This window comes from Choloepus didactylus, chromosome 11 (genome assembly GCF_015220235.1).
Source record: "Choloepus didactylus isolate mChoDid1 chromosome 11, mChoDid1.pri, whole genome shotgun sequence".
Lineage (NCBI taxonomy): Eukaryota > Metazoa > Chordata > Mammalia > Pilosa > Megalonychidae > Choloepus > Choloepus didactylus.
In genome coordinates, this window is record NC_051317.1 from 22,734,913 (window position 1) to 22,741,825 (window position 6,913).

A 6,913-nucleotide genomic window follows, 5' to 3' on the forward strand; every position below is an offset into this window, starting at 1 on the left:
AAATACAATATTTAATAAAAATCTGTATAGGGCATATCTAGTTCCTAATATCTGACAAATAAATATAAGAATTTGTTCATAAGTAAAAACTTCATTGGCTATCTCAACCTATCCATTGATATATCAAGGAATACTTTTACTTATGAGGATTGATTTCCATGAAATGCTATGGTAACTCATTGTTGCTGCTGAATTTCTTAGCTATACTTCACAATCTATTTCAAGAAATATTTCATTCATAGTGTTTGTGCTAGTTCAATACCTTAGAAATTTCTGTATGATTAAATTTTTAGTATTTGATATACAGTCTATGTATCACATACGTATCACCAGTTACCATTTTAAACTACTCACATATAATAAAGGCAGTATAAAAACTCTCTGATTATCAATTTATAATATGAAGCAAGAATAATGATCTTGAGACATCACAGCTATGTCAGTGAATTTTTTCATTAGCTACTTAAAAGAAACACATAAATTAAAACATACAAATATACCTGAGAAATGAGGAAACACATTTATCTTCTTTAACATGAATATTACTTTTTTACAGTTATAAAGACTGTAAAATTTGTGATCCTGCCTTGTTCTTCCCTGAATAAAATTCAAGGAGTGACTTCTCAGGGAAATTAATATTTATGTGTAATCATAGGCACAACTGTGACTTTAGATTCTTTATAAACTTGAGTATGCTTTTGGAAGGACACAAATGGGCCATAAAAACCTCTCAAGAGCCTGGGGAACTAGTGGTTTCATCCTGTAGAGAGGGCAGTTTTCTTTCAACTCCTGATTGGTAAGATTCTTTGGCTATACTCTTGAGATTAAAGTTGTAATAGTGCTTATTAGCAATAAATTTAGCAATGAATATTTTTTGTTAACGAAAGAGAAGTATTCTAAATATTTCATAATCACTGGTGATTCAATACATTTTATATCACATTAAAAATATAATTTTTTACATTGCAAGTTATCATTAAATCATGCAAACCCAATAAAATTGTATTTTCTATGGGTTTGGATTAACATTATAGCAGAAAGGAAAATCATATCCTCTCTAAAATTGCTATACCTTGAAAAACAAGAAAAATTGACCAGTAGTTATTAAATTAAAGAAAATGGGATACATTTTAGAATGGACTATACAAACAAAGCAAGGTTATGTCACGATGTGGGACTCTTACCAAAAGTTCTTTGAAGAGATCCTCACAAATGGGATATGACAGAAATGTTATGTTCACCACAGATTGTGAGTTACTATCCCTAGAAGCAGATGGGAGGAATGTTGCTCATTTATCTTTATTCTTAAAATTCTTATTAATAACTGCCAATCAGGAAAGTATCAGAATATGGGAGAGGCTAAGAAGCTCTAAGGAATGTCTTGGAATGAAGGCTCAAAAATAGAAGTCTCCACATACCCCTACAAGAAATCAACACAATTATTAAATTGGCAGGGGACGTTTGGTGATTAGAAGAGTTAAATCCATGAAAACAGAAATTCTCCTTGACTTGTATAGGACATTTTTTACTATGCCAGTTCTGGGAACCCTCAGCAGGGGTTTCACAAAGCCTGAGCAGATCTTTACCTACTTTTATAATCACTCCATGTATTCATTCTTTGTATGTGTATTTTAGGCAACAAAAAAATACAAAATTCTGAAGGATTGCTCAGTTTGATAGAAGGTACAAAATTCTCTGATATGACAAGAATAATTCAAAGGGAATACATAGAGGCACGAGGCATATTTGCAATCTAGAGTTGAGTATGAGGATAAATTATGGCCAGATACCTAATAAAGCTGTAGTACTATTTTCATGGAAATATAGCACTCAAAAGAAGGGAGAGATAAGGCAAAATAACATGCAAAATATATCACCTGAGATTCTTAGAAATATTGCAGAAAACAATTTAATAGAATTTACATAAAACATCTTTTCTTAGGCTTTTTGCTTCTGGGGCACTTTACACTCTAAAGAACTACTGAAAATCCTTAACAATTTATAATTTTGTGGTTTATATCAATAGAAAAATAACATTAAGAATGAAATAATACATGTTTAAATAATTGTATAAATTATTAAAAATAATAATTCCCTATATTTTAATGAATGTATATATTTCAAAACTATGTCATTTTTTGACACACACAGTTACTGCATATCTTTACCTGTTTTTTGGAGGCTCTGAAGGAGATGGCTCTGCCAGTTTGTGGCAGTTGTTCAAATATTCTGTTGGGTAACAGATCCCTGGAGAATGTCACATCACTTTCTTCATTGACTGGAAACCCTCCCTTCATTTTTGTTGGAATATCTGTCAAGCACCAAAGTCTGAGTAGCTGTAATTTGTTTGTCAGTAATAAACCTTACTTAATTCTTAATATCAGTCATTTTAATTGTCCTTTATTATTGATAAAGTTAGGCAAGAGTTGATCAATTTCATTGATTTTCTCTAAAGCCTTTTGCTTTTGTCTTTTTATTTCTTTTGTTTTTTTATTTTCTATATCATTGATTTCTACTCATTTCTTTATTATAGTCTTCTTTTACTTAGCAGGGGATCACTTTGCTCTTCTTTTCCTGCTTGCTTGGAAATGTGGGTCATTGATTTTTGTATCTTTCTCCTATTCTAGCATAAGCACTTAAAATTTTAAACTTTTCTCAGTGCACTGCTTTATTTCTATTCTGTTATTCACAATCATTCAATTCAAAAATATATATCTTAAATTTCCTTGTGATTTCCTTTTGATTCACAGATTGTTTCATTTTATGTTGTTTCATTTCCAAAATTTTGGTTGTTGCTGATGTATAATTTAATTCCACTGTGCCCAAAGAACGTGCACTGTTAATTTCATTTTAATTCATGAAAACTTTATTAATGCCTTAGTATGTCATCTGTCTTCATATATTCTTTTTTTTTTTTTTGCTTGACATGTAAATTTATTTATTAGATCATACTTTAAAAAGGCACAGGACAGAATCACATTTATTTTCTTTTACTATTGCTGTAAACAAACTGATTTTAAGAGCTCTTAGTTTGCTTCGGAAACTTCTAAAGAATTGACTTATTAATAGCCCAGCAAGCCTCCTTCCTTTCCCTCCAGGCTCTCTCTCCTTTGGGTGTGGTGGTGTGAGAGAGAACTGAGGTTAAATAAATAGCAAGTGGTTGAGACTGCAAACCTGTTCTACCTTTTCCCATGGGCAACAGTATGACTAAAGTCATTGAATAAGCAAGTAGGTTAATAAACATCAAGAGTGGAAGCAAGTTTCCATTGTAGATAATTTCCAAAGTTAGGAATGGATGAACTCAGAGCTTAACTGTTCAGTCCCATCTTTTGCTGACCAGAGAGAGGTATGCAAGCAATCAATTTAAGATCCTTGGTCCACTGGAGGCAAAAGTGCAATATATTTAGTTCCCTTGATTAAAATACATTTTCTCTGGCTGGGGAAAAGAAGTAAGTTTATTACAATGATGATACTATAAGAGGAAAATCAAAGAACAAATAGCAGGCAGTGTTTCCTTTTCCTCTTGAATGCAAAAGATCAACACACTTTTGTCATCTTGACAGTCCAAGCAAACTCAACGGGGAGAGCAAAGGGTAGTAACTGGTGCGGGTAAATGAGAAGCCCTTGAACTGGATCTCTGGACCACTTCAGATGTTCTTCAATTCCCAGGGTCATTATCTTTGTAGACAAGGTAGTTAGTTAGGGAGGATTTAAAGCCCAAGACTCCATTATCTGGCCAGGACAGTAAGATGGCATAAACAACTGGTCCTTCTGAGGTATACCACAGAGCTGCATTCTTATCTCACTGCAGGCACCCTCCATGGTATGGAGGCATAGATAGCCACTTCCCAACAGTGAGGAGCCTTTCTTAGAAGATGGGAACAATCACTCCATCTTTAGTTGGTCCAACCTTGAGAAGATAGTCGCTTCCCAAACTTACCATCTGAACCAGTTCTGAAATGATTTCTGATTCACTAGAGATGTCAGACATGATCACATCCTCATGGTAGCCCAGGACATCTTGTCTGTGGAGGTACACATCTCCTACTTATGATGTGGCAAGTTCTCTGGCTTGAATTTATCTTGACAGCTGTAGTATCCTCCATGGTGAAAGGAGCAATTTTGACCCCATCAATCATCTACTATCATGTCATCCTTGATGGGGCTATCATTATAGAGACAAGGAAGAAAATTAGTAGAGCCCCAGTAAGTATCAGGACAGTCCCACTCTCCATCAGGCCAAATCAGGTCTGTTTTGTGTCTGTTACTAGGTCATATAGCTCTGGCATTGTTTTTGCACTGACAAAATGCTGTGTTTTGAAGCCATTTTTCTTATCAAGCAGGTAGAGTGGATGGAACCATTCTAAGAATAGGTGATGGAATCCATAGCATATGCTCCTGTTCCTGAGAGCAGTTCCCAGCTTCCTGACCAAATCACAATGGGGCCCAAGGTCCTAAGAGTTCCAGTTCCAAGACATGGGACTCAGCCAGTTTGTACAGCCTTCATGATGCTTCATGGTCAGGACTACATACTTGGCCCCATGGCCTGGAAGAGTTCAGCCCAGTCTTCCAGCTGGAACAAGCCCATGGTGAACTGAGGCGCAAAGTCAGCATAGCTGAAGCTGGGTGCATAGTTGTCATTCATAAAGCACTGGTACTGGGATTGCCCCCCTTACCCTTTCAGTGCCACCAGAACCACTTGCTGCTCAGGCAGGCACCAAGAGCATGCCCCAGTGCAGGAACACACTGAATTTGGCCTTGTTGAACCAGCCTGGCAGCAGCCAGGAGTCCAAACTTGACCAGTCCAGGATGCAGCAGTGTTGAATCTCTGGCTGGCGCCAAGCCTGAACTTGTACTCAGAGTCTCCGAGCACCAGTGGCACAAACAGTGCCAGCAGCAGCAGCATGGTGCTTTCTGCCTCATCTCAGGGTCCTGTCTTTGCATATTCTTGAGGGAAATATTTACAACCATGATGCTATGCTACCACACAACTCTTGAAGTTTCTGAATTAATAAATCTGGCAAAAATTAAGGAAGGTGATTTTCAACCTAAACTTGCATGCATTTTGTTGGTAGTGTAAGACATTTTAAACATTTTGCAAGTGTTAAGCATTTTCTTATAAAGCTATCACCTATCCTATGAAGCAGTGAGATCAATCTTTATTTACCCAATGGATCTGAAAACTTATGTCAAAAGGAACTGGTACAAGAGTGTCCTTTGCAGTTTTATTCTTAATAACCAAAAAAAGGAAATGGCACAGGTGTCCTTCAAAGGAAATTTGACAAACTGTGAAATGTTTATAAAGTATAATATTATTCACAATTTAAAATGAAGAAACTACTACTAGACTTAAAACCAAGGATGAATCTCAAAAACAATTCCAGATTGAAAATACATCTGTTCACTACAACTCTTTTATCTTTACTATATGTACATTTTTCTTCCTGAAATAATCTGTACAAATTAATATTTTTCCTGCTATTAGAGTTTGTCCACTTCCTTTGCCTTGTGGCTCTCTTCCAAAGTCAAAACCAGCAATGACCAATCAATTTTTCCTCATGATGCCATCTCTCCAGTTCTCTTTTCTATCTCCATATTCTCCACTTAAGAACATTTGTGATCACATTGGACCTAACCAAGTGATCCAGGGTAAAGACTTTCTTTAAAGGTCAGCTCTTTAGCAACCTTAATTTCACTTGTAACCTTACTTACTTCCTCGCCATCCATGTGATAGAACATATTCACATTTTCTGGGTATTAGGATGTGAATATTATTGGAGGGTGCATTTTGCTGTTATCTCAGACAAATAGATCAATGGATTAGTATAGATAAATCACAGGCAGAAAATAAGGAAGGAAGGGAGGAAGGGAGGGAGAAGGAGAGAAGGAAGGAAAGAAGGAAATAATCTCAATCAAAACTCCACACTGTATACAAAAATTAACCAAAAAAACAGATAAATGGGTCATGGACTGAAATATAAAATGCCAAATTCTAAAATTTTTAGGAAAAACTAGGAGAAAGATTTTAAGGCTTAGAGTTAGGCAAAACATTCTTAGACTTGACATGAAAGCACAATCCATAAAAAGGAATACTGATAAATTGGACCACATCAAAATTAAAACATTTTGCTACAAAAACAACTCTAAAAAGAGGAGGAAAAGAAAATGTACAGTCAGGCTGGGAGAAAATACTTTCATGCCAGTTATCTGATAGGCAAAGGATCCAATTAGAAAATGAGTAAAAGACTCGAACAGACATTACACTAAAGAGAATACACAGGTGGCAAATAAGCACATGAAAAGATGGTCAGTTCCTTTACCCAGAATGGAAATGTACATCAAAGCCATATGATATATCATTATCGGATAGTTCCTAGGGCTTTTATAACAAATTATCACAAACTTGGCAGCATAAAACAACACTCATTTCTTGTCTCATAGTTCTGTAGCACAGAAGTCCAAATTCAAGGTTTCAGCTGGGGTGGTGCCCTCTGAAGGCTCTGAGGGAGAATCTATTTCATGCATCTCTCCCAGCTTCTAGTCACTGCCTGCCACCCTTGGAGTTCCTTATTTGGGGCAGCATAACCTCAACTCTGCCTCCATCTTCATATGGCCTCTCTGTGCTTCTGTCTCTGCAGTTCTTCCCTCATGTCATTCTTCCTTTTTATTTGAAGAGTAGTGCATGATTGGAGGTGAATAACTCTATTAATCTGTTTGATGCCTGAAGAACCCCAGAAGTTTGATAGCTTTTACAAAAACAATTTTGTCTCATCTATGTGCCACTGACAGGTGTTTTTGCTGCCATAACATTCTCAAAAGGCTTATGGTTTTCCCATGTATTACTAGGGAATTCACGACAATAGACAAGAGAGTTCACATAGACTTTTCCTGAATAACTCCACCTCTATTCCTG

At 36.0% G+C, this 6,913-nt stretch overlaps 1 pseudogene; it reads right to left on the minus strand.

Annotated features, from left to right (window-relative positions):
• Positions 1-3,537: 3,537 nt before the first annotated feature.
• Positions 3,538-5,739, minus strand: LOC119506587 (annotated as a pseudogene).
• Positions 5,740-6,913: the final 1,174 nt, after the last annotated feature.